Source organism: Spodoptera frugiperda, chromosome 21 (assembly GCF_023101765.2).
Source record: "Spodoptera frugiperda isolate SF20-4 chromosome 21, AGI-APGP_CSIRO_Sfru_2.0, whole genome shotgun sequence".
NCBI classification, from domain to species: domain Eukaryota; kingdom Metazoa; phylum Arthropoda; class Insecta; order Lepidoptera; family Noctuidae; genus Spodoptera; species Spodoptera frugiperda.
The window spans coordinates 2,756,061-2,777,651 of NC_064232.1; the positions used below are offsets into that span (position 1 = coordinate 2,756,061).

The window sequence follows — 21,591 nt, forward strand, 5'->3', positions numbered from 1 at the left end:
ATACGTGAGTAAGCCGATAACATAATAATTAATTTAGTATGCCTCACGAAAGTTACAATAAAATCATTTTCGTTGTGTTTCATGTTTCAGGAAATTTGAGTGAAGATTCTATTTTTGATTATATTTGTTTGATAACTGTAACTTCAAACCTTTTAATCCCCGAAGGAATAGGTAGAGATGACTTTTTCGAAACTAACTTTATAAATATAACATTTTAAATGTTTCGTCCGCTGAGTGGTTGGGTGTAGAGTAGAGTAAAGAGTTTCGGGTTTAATTACCGGCTGAAGAAAGGTATTCTAACAATACAATTAATTTTAAGTTTTTATTCTGCTTGTAGATGTATTTTCAGCATGTGGTGTGCAGCACCACCCCCCCCCCCCACTCGCAATTAAATGCACATGCTGAGGCAGAGAGGCAGGAGAGGTGCAACACAAAAACACACATACGACATGTAACAAACCACTCGACATAATATTCTTTTTTTTTTTTTAATGTTAAATGGGCCGACGTTAGGCCGCTATCTCGCCTGATGGTAAGTGATGATGCGGCCTACGATGGAGCACGTCTGCCCATAAGCAACCTATTCACTCGGGCCTTGAAGACACCCAGGTTATACCCATCAGGAAACACAGACTCCGGCAAGGAGTTCCACTCCCTAGCAGTTCGCACAAGGAAGCTTGAAGCGAAGCGCTTCGTGCGTGTGGGTGGGATATCCACCATGAATCGGTGACGCCTCGCCGATTGTCTTGTGGTACAAACATATAATATGTTTCGCTCCTCCACAGAGCATCTTCAGGAGGTGTTAACTCGGCGGTTCCCGCAGCTCAATTCGAGCTGATTCAATTTCCGCCAAGTAACGCCTGACTCTTTTTCTTTCTCTTCTCTGCCTTAATTAAAACCTTATTACAGTACTCTCAACGGATCTTGGCAGGTCTGAACTACGTGCAGAAGGCTGTGCAATAAGTGTAAAGGGTCAATTGTATTTAGAAATAGTCAATCTCTAGCCTAGATCGCCGCCCCCCGCACCTCGCCTCATGCCACCATTTGGTTCTAAAAAATACTTATTGTGCAGCCTTCTGCACGTAGTTCAGACCTGCCAAGATCCGTTGAGAGTACTGTACGTTACTAGCAAAAATGAACCTATTAAACTATGCCAGTTAACAAGAAGTTTAACTAGAGTTTGTGTGACAGAAATAATTTATGTTAAACTGCTCTCCTGACGGAGACATGTTTCAACTTGTTTCCAACCAAGTTATCTACTGCGTTTAACGTTTAAACTTTCAGTAGCATAGTAGAATAAGTTATATGACTAATTAGGGTTCCGTAGCGAAATGGCAAAAAACGGAACCCTTATAGATTCGTCATGTCTGTCTGTCCGTCCGTCCGTCCGTCCGTCCGTCCGTCCGTCCGTCCGTCCGTCCGTCCGTATGTCACAGCCATTTATTTCCGAAACTGTTGGGCCTACATAGTTGAAACTTTGTAGGTTGATGTATTTCGGTAACCGCTATTCGAATTTTGAATAAAAATTAATAAATTTAAAATTTTAAGGGGGCACTCCATACATGGAACTGATTAAAAAAAAATTTTTTTCAGCTAACATATCCGTGATGGGTGTCTATGGATAGGTCTTTAAAAAAGACATTAAGGTTTCTAAAACCAATTTTCGGCAAAATCAACCGTTTGAAAGTTAGACGCTTCCAAAGTGGAAAAATGAGTGCCCCCCCCCCGCTAACTTTTAAAATAAGAAAGTGAGAATACTAAACAAAACATATGCTGTAGATTTTAATAGAAACTAACAACGAAAATTGGTTTGAACCAGATATCATTATTAGTTTATAAGAAATAATACATTTTTAAAAAACGCAAATATAACTTTGTCATTCATACAAATACTATGTAAAACCAAGTTATTTTATAACTTTTATATTATGTCATCTACTTGCTGTTACGGAACCCTTCATGGGCGAGTCCGACTCGCACTTGGCCGGTTTTTTTATTTTTCTTAAAAGAATAATACTGTCGAAGATAAATATTGATTTGAAATATCGTGTCGCGACACTTCTAGGTACGATATGTACGTAGAAATGACGTACATATTTGCTCCCTAAACTTTGATTCGTTTTATCTAAGTATTGTTATCTTATATATGATAGAATAAAAAGTACCTGTCTAATATTTTTTATTACCTTATTTACCTTTAAGACGGACTAAATAGATTTTTAATTTTCATACCCCGTCATCATTCCTATTGTCAGGCTAAATAGATACAGGTTAAGATGTCAGTCAGGGTTTTCTCTGAGGCCGTGGTATCACTCCGGTCGAGCCGGCCAATTCGTGCCGAAGTATGGCTCTATCACACTTCCCCTACTCTTCCCGTTTAGTTGCATAGAAGATGTAAGATGTATGATGTTATCCATTTGATTCGCTCATCGATCGGCTATGTGCAACTTCTGTCATCTGTCACATGTGACATGTACAATGTCACTTAACCAAAAAACACGACTACCTAACACAAACTAATAATAATAACATAATTAATGATGTAACAAACAATCCCACTCTCTCTACTACATGATTACTAACACACTAAGCACAGAAGTTAGGCATAACTTAGGTATTACATAAGCTGCGTACTAACAACTTAGTATGTAACTTAGGCAAACACTCTCTCTAGTAGGGTGGCTCTTATTTCGGACTGTGATTTATTTTTGGATAGCGAAAAAAACTAGGGATGCTTTTCCATTAGAGATGCGATGATGATTGTGTAAGTGATCACACAATGAAACAAAACTCAAGCGTTGTTTAATATCGGTTTTCTTTAAAGCCGTGGTATCACTGCGGTCGAGCTGTCCCATTCGTGCCGCAGCATAGCCCAAATTTATGGTGTAACTAGCTACTTTAGCGCGGTTTCACCCACTCTGCTTCTTTCCTATTGGTCATAACGTGAAGTTTTATAGCTTATAGCTTTCCTCGATAAATGGGCTATCCAGCACAAAAATAATTATTCAAATGGGACCAGTAGTTCCAGAAATTAGCGCGTTCAAACAAACTCTTCAGAAACTAGTGGAGTTCCTCGTCAAAACACTACGTGAGTAAGCCGATAACATAATAATTAATTTAGTATGTCTCACGAAAGTTACAATAAAACCCTTCAGCTTTATATATTAAGTTTAGATTGAATTGAATGCTTAAACTGATCTCTTAGTAATCTTTTTCACCTTAATATATTCAATAATCCTTTTTATGACAACATTACCAACGATTAAGGAATACTAAATAACACTTTACTTAAAACCAGAAATCAAATAGCACACAAACTTACAAATGAAGACAGTCTTCACATATCACTCATGTAGATACGCACCCTACCCATTCTGCTTACCTCGCAAACAAACTTTTGCCATAAGCACCTTTAACACACGCTGTTTACTGAAACTGTCCCACTTTACTGACTTTTGGAGTAAAACCAGGTAACATTACTAGTCTACACATTTACTTAGAGGCTATAAAGTTTTAGGACAGTTACATGAAGAGTGAGAAATGAAAATTGACATGAAGATAACAGTGTAAGATATTTGAGTTTGCCATATTTTTATTTAAACGTTGCCCCACACTAGGATTTTCTCCCGTGCCGTAGGTGCGTTTACAAACATACAAGTTCATATACACATGACACTCAGACCCGAAACAACAATTTGTGGATCACACAAAGAGTTGCTCCGAGCGGGAATCGAGCCGTAGCATGACAGCCGGTTACCCAGCCACCGCTCCAGCCGTGCAGTCAAAATTGAATGAAAGGGGCAGAATACTGAACGACTCCAATTAAAATGTTTGCCATAAAACTAAAGGTAAAACAACGTCACGCCTTTTATCCCCGAAGAGATAGGCAGAGGTGCACATTACGGCACGTAATGCCGCTATACAATGTACACTCACTTTTCACCATTTGTGTTATAAGTCCCATGTTATAGGGGGTGAGTCTTATAATGAATTGCCATAATTATTATACTGGGCACAATTCCATGCTCCGTTCCAACTAAAACTAAAGTTGTAAGTAAATGAATTATTTATCGAATGAAGCCTCTAACTAGATTAATATTATTATAACTTGAAGACACGATGTCAAAGTTAAATTAAACATTGTTGTTAAGTTAATCGCGTTATTTATATTCAGGTGTAAAACATTTTCAGACTCCGTGTTGTTACTGACTAGCTAGTAGCGCGCGGTTTCTTCTGCTCTGCTCGGCTCGTATGAGCTCAAGTGAGAGAAAAAAAATAGGTATTCTATTTATTAATCTGACTGCCTCGTTAGTCGAGTGGTCGCAACTACGACTGCTGTACAAGGGGTCTCGGGTTCGATTCCTGGGTCGGGCAAAAGTATTACTGGGCTTTTTTCGGTTTTCCGAAAGTTTCTCAGTGGTAGCACGGAGTCTGGTATTGTGTCCAGTATATGGCAATAGGCTTACCCCCTATTACATGGGACTTCTAACACAAATGGTGAAAAGTGGGCGTACAAGTACATTGTATAGCGGCATTACGTGTCGTTATGAGCACCTCTGCCTAGCCTTTCGGGGATAAAAGGCGTGACGTTGCTTTTCAATGTAATAATGTCATACTATACATAGATTCTAAGCGTATATTAGATTGCATAACTGTAGATTATAAGGAGTAATAAAATCGTATTCGTTGCTAAAAGGATGTGTTCTATTTCTCTCCCAAATTGAACTTTTATAATAGCCTATAGTCCTCCTTAATAAATGCACTATCCAACACAAAAAGAATAAAACTAATGAGGATACAAAAAATGTTTCTTTGGGAAAGTTGTTTGTAATCATGAGTACAATCACATGTTTAAATATCGTTCACTAATTACCAGTCATTCTATGTTAAGAATCTTTATTGTTATTCCCTTGGGTAAACTGAGGTATGCCTGTGCAAATCCTGGTTATTTAGTTTTCACTAAACTTCGTAGCAGAACTGGTTACACAATTTTAGAATTTTAGATTTCTGATAATTAAAATATTTAATAGTACTCTTATTCAATCTGTAAATGAACTCAAGACCTCATGTTTGGTTACACACACTCAAACAGCATTGAAATTAAAAATCCTTTGAAACGGGAATGGAAATTAAACCTCAAGTTTACGCTAAGGAACTACTTACTACTTCTATGGTTAAGTAACCGTTGCTGTTAACTAAAACCTTTAAGTAAAGGCCTAGCTTCAAAGCCTTGAACACAGGCGCAAGGTCGCAAGCCTTTCCGTTTTTTACCGGATACATTTCGGAGAGTGTGCGGGGGAATTGCATAACTTGATTCCTCCTAGTCCTTTCCATCATCGAACCACAAGACAATCGGCGAGGCGTCACCGCTTCATGGTAGATATCCCACACACACGCACGAAGCGCTTCGCTTCAAGCTTCCTTGTGCGAACTGCTAGGGAGTGGAACTCCTTGCCGGAGTCTGTGTTTCCTGATGGGTATAACCTGGGTGTTTTCAAAGCCCGAGTGAATAGGTTGCTTATGGGCAGACGTGCTCCACCGTAGGCCGCATCGTCACTTACCATCAGGCGAGATAGCGGCCAAATTCAACATAAAAAAAAGTAAAATACTCAAATATTACATAAATACTGGAATCAAGTCCATAACTACTGCATCACCGGCGCTGCGGACTACCTAGCGGGTTTACCGGAGCTCCGGGTCGAAAAGCAGGAGTAGGAACGAGGTGGTTTTTAGTCAGTAAGAATCGGACACTCCCTCTCGCCTAAGGCGGAGAAGTCATCGGATGATATTGCCCCCTTCAAAGAACCACTGCATAAATTCCAAGAACTTGACTAATACAAGAGCAGAACTACAAACAAGATTTCAATATTCCACCATTTCTTTGTAACAAAGTAAATAAAAAACAATATTTGCCATCCAATATTCAATTCTTTTTCAAAGGATTGAGATATCAATATCGTATGGCTTGCAATTCTTAGAGTTTGCAGCCCAGTTTCAGCCATAAGGATTCAATTTGACTTGCAACTTGTTCGCTGGGCGTGTTACGTTACGTAACACGTTGCAGTACTGAGGAACAAAAAATATACGTTTTTCTTCGATAATATGGATAAAGGTACGGTCCACAGGTCCACATCGTACGCAACGGATTTTAGTTAGTCTTGTATAGAAACTCATACAATTGCTAGTATTGGAACTTGAAAGGGGGTATCTACCATGTTTTTCTATTTCTATGAGTTTTGTCAAGACATTTGTCATTGAAGTGAACATTTGTCTAGTGACATGTGTCACTGGAGACATCGGGCGATGTCTAACGATGTCGGGCGACGTCGGACGACATTGTTGACTGTGCGACAAGAAACAGGTTACTCTAACCTACTCCAATTCAACGAACGAACGAACGAACGAACGAAAACCTTCGCAGATTGTATACTACAATTCTATTTATTGCGAAATTTCGTGAACAAAAATGAACGAATTTAAATGAAGATAAATAAATAGGTTTTGATATGAAATTAAAAATTTAAGTGTGGGAGAGCCATGCTTCGGCACGAATGGGCCGGCTCGATCGGAGTGATATCACGGCCTCACAGAAAACCGACGTGAAACAACGCTTGCGTTGTGTTTCGTTGTGTGAGTGAGGTTACCGGAGGCCCAATTCCCCCCTTCCCAATCCCAGATTCCCGAACAATAACTCTAAAATTCCTAACCCCCAAAAAGCCGGCAACGCACTTGTAACGCCTCTGGTGTTTCAAGTGTCCATGGGCGGCGGCGATTGCTTACCATCAGGTAATACGTATGCTCCATTACCGGCTTGTTTCATAAAAAAAATAGTTACTAAGCTATATATGTATGTAACTGTGGGAGTAAGATATGCAATGAAGATGCCTCGACGCAAAGTAACCGCTGTAAGTACTCTGCTATACACATAGCTACACTCATAGCTTACTGGCGACCATCTATAGCGACCATCCATAGCACGCATCTTTCCATATAAAACAAAACATATTTTAGTTAAACTTGTACCCAACTACTAAGCTGTACTGTACCAATGAAGATTATTGATTGAAGCCATATACATTCACAGCAACATAACACAGCACATCTCTGTTAGAAAAGCACCCAAACACAACTACGAAACTATAATAACATATTTATAATCACTACATAGTATAAAACAAAGTCGCTTTTTCTGTCATGTTGTATGTCCCTATGAACGCTTAAATCTTTAAAACTACGCAACGGATTTTGATGCGGTTTTTTTTTAATAGATAGAGTAACTCATGAGGAAGGTTTTTATGTATAATACAGGTATAATATATCACCATTGCACCCATGCGAAGCTGGGGCGGGTCGCTAGTTAGATTATAATACAATCAAAACAAGCCTCTAATTAAGGCCTAAACAAACCGAGCAATGAACGAACCGTTGTATTCACAAGTGACCTTCATTACGCATGAAGCGAGCTATTCACACACAAATACTTGAATTAAAATGGGAAATTTAATATGTAGGTCGTTTTGGATAGAGAGTCTAAATTTTTGAGAGGTTCCTGTGTGAATAACGTAATATGACGTCAAGAAATTTTATGCCGGAAGAGGTAGGCAGAGGTGCATATGATTTTTCATGTAATGCCTCCTTTTATATAAGTTAGCTATGCTTATGTCCCGTGTAATAGAGAGTGAGAAATGTTAGAAAAACTAAAAATCGACCTCTATAACTATTTGCCTGATTGATCAAATTTGTTTTTTAAAGATATATATGTAAACGGGCTGACGGTAAGCAATCGCTGCCTCGCATGGACACCCAAAACACCAGAGGCGTTACAAGTGCCTTATCGGCCTTTTAGGGGTAAGGAATTTAAGAAAATGGGGAATTGGGAAGATTGGGGAGGGGGGTAATTGGGCCTCACTCACTCACACAACACAAGCGTTGTTTCACGTCGGTTTTCTGTGAGGCCGTGGTATCACTCCGGTCGAGCTGGCCTATTCGTGCCGAAGCATGGCTCTCCCACACTTAATGGTCTATAATAATTATAATAGCTGGTCTCAAAACACCACACAGTGTATAGAATTCGAACCTTACACAATTAACTCATTGATTTTTTTTTTTAATTTAAGAAACGTTGCCCCACATTAGGATTTCCTCCTGTGTCGTGGGTGCGTTTACAAACATACAAGTTCACATGCACATGAAACCCAGACCCGAAACAACAAATTGTGGATCACACAAAGAGTTGCTTCGTGCGGGAATCGAACCCGCTACCCGTTGCGCGGCAGCCAGTTGCCCAGCCACCGCACCAACCGTGCACTCAATTATGTACATAGAAACAGAATTATTCCCAAATAATTTTCGGTCGATCAAATTAATCGACTCGACAGTAGAGTGTAACAAACATCGATATGTTATCGAGACGGCGATGGATAGGGCAAACACTAAAGGTTAGCTAACGAGGTCGACTGTCGATATTTGTCACTCCAAACCATTAGGGGAACTCCAGTGATGGAGGAGTATTGGTGAACCAATAGTGATTAGGGAGGTGTATTTATTTAAGTTACACGGAGGATAAATGATAAATGATATTTATTTTTGCAATTTTTTTTTTTATTGTTAAATGGGCCGACGTTTGGCCGCTATGTCACCTGATGGTAAGTGATGATGCGGCCTACGATGGAGCACGTCTGCCCATAAGCAACCTATTCACTCGGGCCTTGAAGACACCCAGGTTATACCCATCAGGAAACACAGACTCCGGCAAGGAGTTTCACTCCCTAGCAGTTCGCACAAGGAAGCTTGAAGCGAAGCGCTTCGTGCGTGTGGGTGGGATATCCACCATGAATCGGTGACGCCTCGCCGATTGTCTTGTGGTACAATGTAACTCTTTTACACGTCAATCTCTTAAATAACTAGATAAGGCCGGTATTTCCTGTAACGGACTACTCTGAGAAGAAATGCCGAAACAAACCCAGAGTTATGAAGTCCAGACAAATCAAATAAAGATGTTGTAGACTGTTGAACTTACAGCTAATAGACAAGAAATTAGGAACAGAAAGTTGGACTGTCAGCCAATAACAAATTTAAAGTAATGCTTTAATGGTAGACTAGAATACTTTCGTCACTCTTCCTGCGGGTATCGTAACGGTGCTTTTTCGATAGAGATCTGCTACGCTACGTTGCTGTTGATGCGTTTGGCTCCCACCACTCATATTTATTGGTACACATAAAATAGCACTGGTGAAAACGGATTCAGCTAAGCTATGTTTTTATATGAAAAGTGACGTTCTATGGATGCGTGCTAAAGATGCGTGCTAAGTATGTGTGCTACAGATGGCTATCGATACTATCGATACATTGCACACTTAAGCTGCGCATCTTCCTAGCACAGCTACATAGCTTACTATCAGTGGAAATGGTCAGATAGTTTCCCAGCTTAGCTATTACATCTTAGTAGCATAGTTACATAGCACCTCTCTGGTGGAAATGCGCCCTAAGGATCGACCAAGGGACTGTTTCTTTTTTTATTCATCGCAATCCCTTCAGTATCTTTTTGCGTAAAAGAGCAACAAACATCCATTCTCACAAACTTTCGCATTTATAATCGGCAGTGTGTCCGCCAAGTTCGAGCAAAAAAACCGACACACCGGCCGTGGGTTATATTACACGAACCATTTCGGGCCAAGTTCGACCCACCTATAACTCAAAATCTATTTTATCTACGCATATGAAATTTCTAGTATCTGTCGAGACCTACTTACTTATCTAAAATACAAAATTTCATTAATGTACCTATTGTAGGTCTTGAGATATTGACATCAGAAAATCGCTATTTTTACTATACACTCACTGACTGACTGACTCACTCACTCACTCACTCACTCATCAAAAACCTAGACCACTTCCAATGGTCGTATTGACTTGAAATTTGGCATGGAGGTAGGTCTTTGGGTCAAGGTAAAGGAAAAAATCTGAAAATGGCCAAGTGTGAGTCGGTTTTAAAAATAATGAAGGTGTAAATTCATACCCCTAAGGAACTAAAACAAAAAAAATATCTATATCTTCCAATGGTCGTACCGACCTAAAATTCGTTACGAAGGTTTGTATTTAGTCAAAGTAAAGTAAAATAAGAAAAAAGAAAATAAACCTTACAAAAATAAATGAAATCCCACCCAAAACATAAATGTGAAAGGCTGCCAAGTTCGATAATATTGGAATGCTTCGCCTATAAAAGAAGTGAGATCTAAATAAGTACCAAGTTCCATACACAGACCTCATTTAAAAATGATATAACTTGGCAAGTTTTAATAGAAAATTATATACTTGACTCATTGCGTTTAGTAGGTTTATAACAAAGTGTGTGAAAACTTGCCAACTTGTTATATCATTTTTAACTGAGGTCTGTGTATGGAACTTGGTACTTATTTAGATTATATACATTTATTTTTTGGTTTTTAGTACATTTACCTTAAACATTGCAATGTATGTTCCACATAAAACCGTTTAACTTAAAAAGTTTTTTTACCTATTTTATTTTCTAGTTTTTAGTTTTTATTTCGCATTCTGTTTAATTAATTTAGTGCTTCATTATTGCAAGGTTTCTTGCCCGTTAGTTTATTGCAGTCCAACTCCTCTATACATAGTCCCTGCAAAGATCTTACTCTACTAAGAGCCACGTAGGCTTGACCTTCTTCAAACAGTTTCGCACCTAAGTATACGACTGCGTGATCCACAGTGCTTTTTTTTTTTTTTTTTGAAGGGGGAATATCATCCAATGACTTCTCTCGCCAAGGCGAGAGGGAGTGTCAGACTCTTACTGACTAAAAACCACCCCGTTCCTACTCCTGCTTTTCGACCCGGAGCCCCGGTAAACCCGCTAGGTAGTCCGCAGCTCCAGATCAGGCATCAGCCCTACTGGGCCCCATCTGTGGTGGTCTGATGGCTCTTTGAGGCGCGCGCGAAACGCGACGCGCCGCACGCACGGGTCTGGTTCTGTTCGGGCGGCGAGCTACCCTTGCTCGTCGTCCGCAGACCCGCACTTACGGCGGCCGGAGATCGTCACGCGGTCCCCGACTCCCAGAGTGTCTCTCGCAACGGCTGGGGCGTGAGGAGGTTTGTTCTCTCACGCGCCCCGCCTCCTCCTTAGCTAGCATGACTGCTTCGCAGAAGGAGGAGACGGCATCCCAGTCCCTCTCGCTCCGCACTATGGCCTGAACCAGTGCCGGGCGCGAGAGGTCGCCGTCGCCGACCACATCCCTGAGGACTTGGCGGTGCTCAGCCCACGCAGGGCACACCGCCACCGTATGTTCTACCGTGTCCTCCGGGCGGTCCTCACAGTGATGACACCCGGGCGTTTCCTCCCGCCCAATAAGGAACAGGAACGTACCTTTGCCTCCAAATCCCATGGTGGTAATCCGGCAAGGAGGTTCGCCGCCTCTCCGGAGATCGTGCGATATCCTCGGATCACCCGGATGGCCATGACCCTTTGAGAGGTGAGCAGCGCCCGAGCTGGTCGCCGCATCAGATTCGGCGCCCACACAGGGGCGCCGTAGAGGGCCATGGACCGCACGATCCCCGCGTACAACCTCCGGCAGGAGGCATTTGGCCCCCGAGATTTGGCAGGCGCCGCTTAAGCGCAGCCCCCGTCCGTTCCAATTTAGGAGCCAAACGTCGGAAGTGTTCCACGAAGTTCCATCGACTGTCGAGGACGAGTCCTAGATACTTCATCGTAGTCTCGACGCCGATGGAAACCCCTCCTGCCGTTATTTGGGACCCACCCGGAGGTGGCGCGTTCCCGCGGCCATGAAAGCACATACGCCATTTAGTGGCTGCGCCCATCTTAAATATTGAGGTTGTATAGTGCACTGCATTCTTCTTGTCAAGCCCTTTTATTTGATACCCATATTGATGGGATTAATAAAACCTAAATTATCCGCCATTTTGTTGCGGCGGCCATCTTAGATTTCAATATTGCATAGTAAATTGTATTCTACTTGTTGAGACCTTTCATTTGATACCCATATTGATGGGATTGATAAAACCTACGTTATCCGCCATTTTGTAGCGGCCGCCATCTTAGATTTAATTTTTTTATAGTATATTGTATTCTGCTTGTTGAGCCCTTTCATTTGATACCCATATTGATGGGATTAATAAAACCTAAATTATCCGCCATTTTGTGGTGGCGGCCATCTTAGATTTCAATTTTGCATAGTAAATTGTATTCTACTTGTTGAGACCTTTCATTTGATACCCATATTGATGGGATTGATAAAACCTACGTTATCCGCCATTTTGTAGCGGCCGCCATCTTAGATTTAATTTTTTCATAGTATATTGTATTCTGCTTGTTGAGCCCTTTCATTTGATACCCATATTGCTGGGATTAATAAAACCTAAATTATCCGCCATTTTGTGGCGGCGGCCATCTTAGATTTCAATTTTGCATAGTAAATTGTATTCTACTTGTTGAGACCTTTCATTTGATACCCATATTGATGGGATTGATAAAACCTACGTTACCCGCCATTTTGTAGCGGCCGCCATCTTAGATTTAATTTTTTTATAGTAAATTGTATTCTACTTGTTGAGACCTTTCATTTGATACCCATATTGATGGGATTAATAAAACCTAAATTATCCGCCATTTTGTAGCGGCGGCCATCTTAGATTTCAATTTTGCATAGTAAATTGTATTCTACTTGTTGAGACCTTTCATTTGATACCCATATTGATGGGATTAATAAAACCCAAATTATCTGCCATTTTGTAGCGGCGGCCATCTTGAATTTATAATGATAATGAATAAACATAATTGTATTGTCACCAAAATCCAAAGTGTACACAAAATTTCAGATTAATCGGTTGACAGGAAGAGGGTGAAATTTGAATTACTAAATTTGACCCAAGAAAGAATAAATAATAAAACAAACGGGGTGAGCTAAATAAAACCGTTTAAAAAAGTAAAATACTCAAATATTACATAAATACTGGAATCAAGTCCATAACCACTGCATCACCGGAGCTGCAGACTACCTAGCGGGTTTACCGGTGCTCCGGCTCGAAAAGCAGGAGAAGGAACGGGGTGGTTTTTAGTCAGGGAGAGTCTGATACTCCCTCTCGCCTTGCCCAAGCTGTGAGAAGTCATCGGATGATTTTCCCCTTTAAAAAAAACCACTGCATCAGTTCCAAGAGCTTGACCAATACAAGAGCTGAACTACAAACAAGATTTCAATATTCCACGATTTCTTTGTAACAAAGTAAATAAAAAACAATATTTGCCATCCAATATTCAATTCTTTTTCAAAGGATTGAGATATCAATATCGTATGGCTTGCAATTCTTGCGAGTTTGCAGCCCAGTTCAGGATAAGGTTCAAATATAAGGATTCAATTTGACTTGCAACTTGTTCGCTGGGCATGTGTTACGTTACGTAACACGTTGCAGTACTGAGGAACAAAAACCGTTACGTTTTTCTCCGATAATACGGTTTAAGGTACGCGTCCACAGGTCCATCGCACGCAACGGATTTTAGTTTGTCTAGTATAGAAACTCAAACAATTGCTAGTATTGGAACTTGAAAGGGGATATCTACTATGTTTTTCTATTTCTATGAGTTTTGTCAAGACATTTGTCATTGAAGTGAACATTTGTCTAGTGACATGTGTCACTGGAGACATCGGGCGATGTGGGAAGATCTCGGGCGACGTCGGACGACATTGTTGACTGTGCGACAAGGAACAGGTTACTCTAACCTACTCTAATTCAATGAACAAACGAACGAACGAAAAACTTCGCAGATTGTATACTACAATAATTCTATTTATTGCGAACTTTCGTGAACAAAAATGAACGAATTAAATGAAGATAAATAAATAGGTTTTGATATGAAATTAAAAATTTAAGTGTGGGAGAGCCATGCTTCGGCACGAATGGGCCGGCTCGACCGGAGTGATACCACGGCCTCACAGAAAACCGACGTGAAACAACGCTTGCGTTGTGTTTCGTTGTGTGAGTGAGGTTACCGGAGGCCCAATTCCCCCTTCCCAATCTTCCACATCCCCGATTCCCGAACAACAACCCTTAAATTCCTAACTCCCAAAAAGCCGGCAACGCACTTGTAACGCCTCTGGTGTTTCAAGTGTCCATGGGCGGCGGCGATTGCTTACCATCAGGTAATACGTACGTACCGGCTTGTTTCATAAAAAAAAATAAAAATACTAAGCTATATAACTGTGGGAATAAGATATGCTATGAAGATGCCTCGACGCAAAGTAACCGCTGTAAGTACTCTGCTATACACATAGCTACACTCATAGCTTACTGGCGACCATCTATAGCGACCATCCATAGCACGCATCTTTCCATATAAAACAAAACATATCTTAGTTAAACTTGTACCCACCAGTACTAAGCTGTACTGTACCAATGAAGATTATTGATTGAAGCCATATACATTCACAGCAACATAGCACAGCACATCTCTCTTGGAACAGCACCCAAACACAACTACGAAACTATAATAACATATTTATAATCACTACATAGTATAAAACAAAGTCGCTTTTTCTGTCATGTTGTATGTCCCTATGGACGCTTAAATCTTTAAAACTACGCAACGGATTTTGATGCGGTTTTTTTAATAGATAGAGTAACTCATGAGGAAGGTTGTTATGTATAATACAGGTATAATATATCACCATTGCACCCATGCGAAGCTGGGGCGGGTCGCTAGTTAGATTATAATACAATCAAAACAAGCCTCTAATTAAGGCCTAAACAAACCGAGCAATGAACGAACCGTTGTATTCACAAGTGACCTTCATTACGTATGAAGCGAGCTATTCACACAAATACATACATACATACATACATAACCTCACGCCTGTCTCCCATGGGGGTAGGCAGAGACAATGGAACGCCAATTGCCACGGTTCTTACACACTTCTTTCGCTTCATCAACAGTCATCACACAAATACTTGAATTAAAATGGGAAATTTAATATGTAGGTCGTTTTGGATAGAGGGTCTAAATTTTTTAGAGGTTCCTGTGTGAATAAAGTAATATGACGTCAAGAATTTTTATGCCTGATGAGGTAGGCAGAGGTGCATATGATTTTTCATGTAATGCCTCCTTTTATATAAGTTAGCTATGCTTATGTCCCGTGTAATAGAGAGTGAGAAATGTTAGAAAAACTAAAAATCGACCTCTATAACTATTTGCCTGATTGATCAAATTTGTTTTTTAAAGATAAGTATAAGCCGGTAAACGGGCACCCAAAACACCAGAGGCGTTATAAGTGCGTTAACGGCGTTTTGGGTGTCAGGAATTTAAGGAAATGGGGAAATGGGGAATTGGGAAGATTGGGGAGGGGGTAATTGGGCCTCACTCACTCACACAACACAAGCGTTGTTTCACGTCGGTTGTCTGTGAGGCCGTGGTATCACTCCGGTCGAGCCGGCCTATTCGTGCCGAAGCATGGCTCTCTCACACTTAATGGTCTATAATAATTATAATAGCTGGTCTCAAAACACCACACAGTGTATAGAATTCGAACCTTACACAATTAACTCATTGATTTTTTTTTTTATTTAAAAAACGTTGCCCCACATTAGGATTTCCTCCTGTGTCGTGGGTGCGTTTACAAACATACAAGTTCACATGCACATGAAACCCAGACCCGAAACAACAATTTGTGGATCACACAAAGAGTTGCTTCGTGCGGGAATCGAACCCGCTACCCGTTGCGCGGCAGCCAGTTGCCCAGCCACCGCACCAACCGTGCACTCAATTATGTACATAGACACATAAATCCCAAATAACTTTCGGTCTATCAAATTAATCGACTCGACAGTAGAGTGTAACAAACATCGATATGTTATCGAGACGGCGATGGATAGTGCAAACACTACAGAGGTTACCTAACGAGGTCGACTGTCGATATTTGTCACTCCAAACCATTAGGGGTATTCCTAGTGATAGAGGACTATTGGTAAACCAATAATGATTAGGGAGGCATATTTATTTAAGTTACACGGAGGATAAATGATAAATGATATTTATTTTTGCAAATAGGTTACAATGTAACTCTTTTACACGTCAATCTCTTAAATTACTAGATAAGGCCGGCATTTCCTATCGGACTACTCTGAGAAGAAATGCCGAAACAAACTCAGAGGTCATAGTCTCTTTTAAAGTCCAGACAAATCAAATAAAGATGTTGTAGACTGTTGAACTTACAGCTAATAGACAAGAAATTAGGAACAGAAAGTTGGACTGTCAGCCAATAACAAATTTAAAGTAATGCTTTAATGGTAGACTAGAATACTTTCGTCACTCTTCCTGCGGGTATCGTAAGGGTGATCTGCTACGCTACGTTGCTGTTGATGCGTTTGGCTCCCACCACTCATATTTATTGGTACGCATAAAATAGCACTGGTGAAAACGGATTCAGCTAGCTATGTTTTTACATGAAAAGTGACGTTCTATGGATGCGTGCTAAAGATGCGTGCTAAGTATGTGTGCTACAGATGGCTATCGATACTATCGATACATTGCACACTTAAGCTGCGCATCTTCCTAGCACAGCTACATAGCTTACTATCAGTGGAAATGGTCAGATAGTTTCCCAGCTTAGCTATTACATCTTAGTAGCATAGTTACATAGCACCTCTCTGGTGGAAATGCGCCCTAAGGATCGACCAAGGGACTGTTTCTTTTTTTTATTCATCGCAATCCCTTCAGTATTTTTTTTTTTTTTGCGTAAAAGAGCAACAAACATCCATGCTCACAAACTTTCGCATTTATAATATTAGTAGGATAAAATGAGAAACAAAAATAACATTCATCAACTTCTTTCCTCATATTAAATAAAACCTAATGGCTTTGTTTTAGAGTGGGAAATCATTCAATGACTTCTTCCGGCTTAGACGAGGCGAAAGGGAGTCTCAGACTCTTACTGGCTAAAAACCACCCCGTTTCTACTCCTGCTTTTCGAGCCGAAGCCCCGGTAAACCCGCTAGGTAGTCTGCATGGGTACCTTTAAAATAATTACTCAGAGTACAATATCTTACTGCCTCGTTAGCCGAGTGGTTGCAAGTGCGACTGCCGGGCAAGGGGTCTCGGGTTCGATTCCCGGGTCGGGCGACGTATTACTGGGCTTTTTTCGGTTTTTCGAAAATTTCTCAGTGGTAGCACGGAGTCTGGAAATGTGCCCGGTATATGGCAATAGGCTCACCACCTATTACATGGGACTTACAACATAAAATGTGAAAAGCGGGTGTACACAGTGGCATTACGTGCTATAATGTGCACCTCTGCCTACCCCTTCGGGGATTAAAGGCGTGACGATATGTATGTATGTATGTAGTACAATATCTCTGAGTAAGTACAGATTTTTCTGTACAATTTGGAGTCATGTAAATTCGCACGGGATAATCCTGGATCCAGTCGAGACAGCTTATTATTTCTCACTGGAAATTCCTTTGTGAGACATACGAACAGACAGACAGACGGATAATCTTATGTTCTACATAAATAAACTGGTAAGAAGGCTCTATTATTATTATTGCAAGCTTTACCACTGTCTGTCACTGTAAACAAATATTGCAAGTTGATACACTTGCCGTTTTCTAATTTTGCTGATATTATTATTTTCTTCTGTGTTGTGGGTGCGTTCACACTTTGTGGATCACACAAAGAGTTGTTCCGTATAGAAATTAAACTCGCTACACGTTGCACGTAGCCAGTGGCGCAGCTACCGCGCTAACCGTGCAGACAAAAATCTGTTTCTTACCGTTTAAAATATTGATGTTTATTATATAACTTTTCTTCTTATTTTTCCTTTTAAAAAAACATTGCCCCACATTAGCATTTTCTCCTGTGTCGTGGGTGCGTTTACAAACATACAATTTCACATACACATCACACCCAGACCCGAAACAACAAATTGTGGATCACACAAAGAATTGCTCCGTGCGGGAATCGAACCCGCTACCCGTTGCGCGGCAGCCAGTTACCCAGCCACCGCACCAACCGTGCAGTCAAATAACCTGTGGTAATTACTGCTTATTCCCTTCACTGTGTAAGACTCCGTACCATAAATCATATTTAGAAAAGTAATATTAGGTATTTACCAATTATCGACAGTCCGCCCAAAACTTGTAGATAATCGAAAAATAAAACGTTCAACTTACCTGAAACAAGAAAAATAAAGTTATTAGATAAACAATTATTATTATTTAACTGCAACATTATAAAAATGTACTACTTGGTATCGCATAGTTCTTGATTTCAAATCATACAAACGTGCCAAAACACTACAGGGATCACTCGCTAATATTACGAAACATTTCTTCTGTCAATCTGGTCGCCTAGTACCCGTCTACCTAATTTTGATTCGCGCGGCGGCACGATCGGAAAAATTCATAACTTGGTACCACGAAAATATGAGTTTAAAAAACCCTTCCCGTATCGTTTGTTATGTTGTCTAGAAGCCGTGCACTTGATATGTATACCCCCTTTTTGTTACACGTTGTATATTGTAAAAAAGATAGTTTTTGAATGGATCACTTTTATAGTATCATTAACCGATTTAAAAATGCGAGGTTGTCAGTTTAGTTAAGAAGATAATTTTAGGTACATAGTTTACGCAACTTAAAAAAAAAGTTAGCACTTTAACTCGTGTTTTAGTTTATGGCTTTTGAAGTCAGTTTTTTTAACTACTAACGTAGTTTTATATTTACTTGTTTTTACAGATCATTTGGCGACTAGAGAATGGTAGGCTAAATTTTTTCGTCTAAAAACGAAAAAATAATCAAATGATTAAAATGAAATTGCAACACTAATTTGACGCACCATTAAAAGAAAATAAATCGCACATCCAAATAATTGTTCATCCATCTCGTCAGTCCGTATGTCAGTGTGTCACGGGTATTAAAATTTATCGCGCCGCATTCATTCATGAACCGTAATCCTCTTGTAAAATCCACCCATACTTTACAAAGATATGTTACAAAATCATTAAAGCTAATCCCTGATGATTGATGACTACCAACCATGACGATACCTAAGTACGTGTGTCGCCTGGACAGTCAACCTCGCTACATCCTTGTTGACTGGACATCTACACTACATGAGCTGCTGTTTACATGTGAACATTAGCTCATGACGATACCTAAGTACGTGTGTCGCCTGGACAGTCAACCTCGCTACATCCTTGTTGACTGGACATCTACACTACATGAGCTGCTGTTTACATGTGAACATTAGCTCATGACGATACCTAAGTACGTGTGTCGCCTGGACAGTCAACCTCGCTACATCCTTGTTGACTGGACATCTACACTACATGAGCTGCTGGACAGTTTACATGTGACATCTACACTACATGAGCTGCTGTTTACATGTATTAGCTCATGACGATACCTAAGTACGTGTGTCGCCTGGACAGTCAACCTCGCTACATCCTTGTTGACTGGACATCTACACTATATGAGCTGCTGTTTACATGTGAACATTAGCTCATGACGATACCTAAGTACGTGTGTCGCCTGGACAGTCAACCTCGCTACATCCTTGTTGACTGGACATCTACACTACATGAGCTGCTGTTTACATGTGAACATTAGCTCATGACGATACCTAAGTACGTGTGTCGCCTGGACAGTCAACCTCGCTACATCCTTACATTGACCATGGACATCTACACTATATGAGCTACTGTTTACATATGAACATTAGCTCATGACGATACCTAAGTACGTGTGTCGCCTGGACAGTCAACCTCGCTACATCCTTGTTGACTGGACATCTACACTACATGAGCTGCTGTTTACATGTGAACATTAGCTCATGACGATACCTAAGTACGTGTGTCGCCTGGACAGTCAACCTTGCTACATCCTTGTTGACTAGACATCTACACTACCTCGCTATGAGCTGCTGTTTACATGTGAACATTAGCTTATGACGATACCTACGATATAAGTACGTGTGTCGCCTGGACAGTCAACCTCGCTACATCCTTGTTGACTGGACATCTACACTACATGAGCTGCTGTTTACATGTGAACATTAGCTCATGACGATACCTAAGTACGTGTGTCGCCTGGACAGTCAACCTCGCTACATCCTTGTTGACTGGACATCTACACTACATGAGCTGCTGTTTACATGTGAACATTAGCTCATGACGATACCTAAGTACGTGTGTCGCCTGAACAGTCAACCTCGCTATAACCTTGTTTACTGGACATCTACACTATATGAGCTGCTATTTATATAAAAGTGAGGGACTTTATGGAACAATTAACCTGGTTTATACCAAGAAACATGAATGGCGAAGAAAACAGTCATAATTGTTAAGTATTCATAAAGTGTTATTAGCAATAATAAACCTTATTACTATGGCGGAAAGGACATATTTTATTTACTACTTATGACGTAGTAAAGTCTTTTAAGATGGACCTCGTTGAATTGTTACTGAAACAAGCGCTATTAATATATCTTGCTTACAACTGCAAAATAAAGGTTTAGAAAATATTTTAGAGGCTATACTGTGAAAGCTCTTCATAATATTATTTTCAACTTCCCAATACCCGATTCCCCAACAACCCTTAAATTCCTAACGCCCTCAAGACCGGCAACGCACTTGTAACGCCTCTGGTGTTTCGAGCGTCCATGGGTGTCGGCGATTGCTCACCATCAGGTGATTCGTCTGCTCGTTTACCGGCTTATACCATAAAAAAATCCCATTTACAAATCGAACCACGACTGTACGGTTGGCGCAGTGGCTTGGCAATCGGCTGCCGTGCAACGTATAGCGGGTTTAATTCCCGCACTTAGCAATTTGATTTTGGGTCTGGGTGTCATTTGTGTGTGAACTTGTATTTTTCTTAACGCACCCACGACACAGGATAAAATCCTAGTGTGGGGGCAACGTTTTATATGAAAAGAGAAACCCAAAATCCATACATACATACATACATATCGTCACGCCTTTAAACCCCGAAGGGGTAGGCAGAGGTACACATTATGACACGTAATGCCACTGTACACCCACTTTTGACAATTTATGTTGAAGTCCCATGTAATAGGTGGTGAGCCTATTGCCATATACCGGACACATTTCCAGACTCCGTGCTACCACTGAGAAATTTTCGAAATACCGAAAAAAAACCCAGTAATACTACGCCCGACCCTGGAGTCGAACCCGAGACCCCTTGCCCGGCTGTCGCACTTGCAAACACTCGGCCAACGAGGCAGTCAGAAACCCAAAATCCTCAGCACAAAAGTCCTTAAATCAAATTAAAAATCCTGTACGAAATATTCAAATCTTGCTTCGTGAATTCTTGAGAACATTCCGTTCTTTTGATTTCAAGTTCCTTGTAAAAGGGGTTGGCATTGACTCGAGAAGTATGTGGAAACTCTGCATCTACGTCTGTTGAGCTATGAATAAGAAATCTGAGCTATTTATCAATTAAAAAAGTTGTGGTGTTCATTGTGCAATGTGGTGTCGCTTTTTGTTAATGACTGAAATCTAGTGGTGACTGCTGAAAAGAGCATTATTAGGTTTTAGCATGCTATTCCACCAGAGATAT

General features: G+C 40.5%; 1 protein-coding gene and 2 long non-coding RNA genes across 6 annotated transcripts in view; 2 read left to right on the forward strand and 1 right to left on the reverse strand.

Annotated features, from left to right (window-relative positions):
• The window catches only part of LOC118280215 (synaptotagmin-7), a 670,807-nt gene that overhangs the window by 178,926 nt on the left and 470,290 nt on the right, over positions 1–21,591 (reverse strand). The window lies entirely within an intron of this gene.
• Positions 1–21,591, forward strand: part of LOC126912022 (uncharacterized) — a 345,442-nt gene that overhangs the window by 172,743 nt on the left and 151,108 nt on the right. The window lies entirely within an intron of this gene.
• The window catches only part of LOC126912028 (uncharacterized), a 96,080-nt gene continuing 79,723 nt past the window's right edge, over positions 5,235–21,591 (forward strand). Inside the window, exon 1 of the long non-coding RNA XR_007706641.1 lies at positions 5,235–5,488. This is a non-coding gene — a long non-coding RNA (uncharacterized LOC126912028). The remainder of the gene's footprint in view (positions 5,489–21,591) is intronic.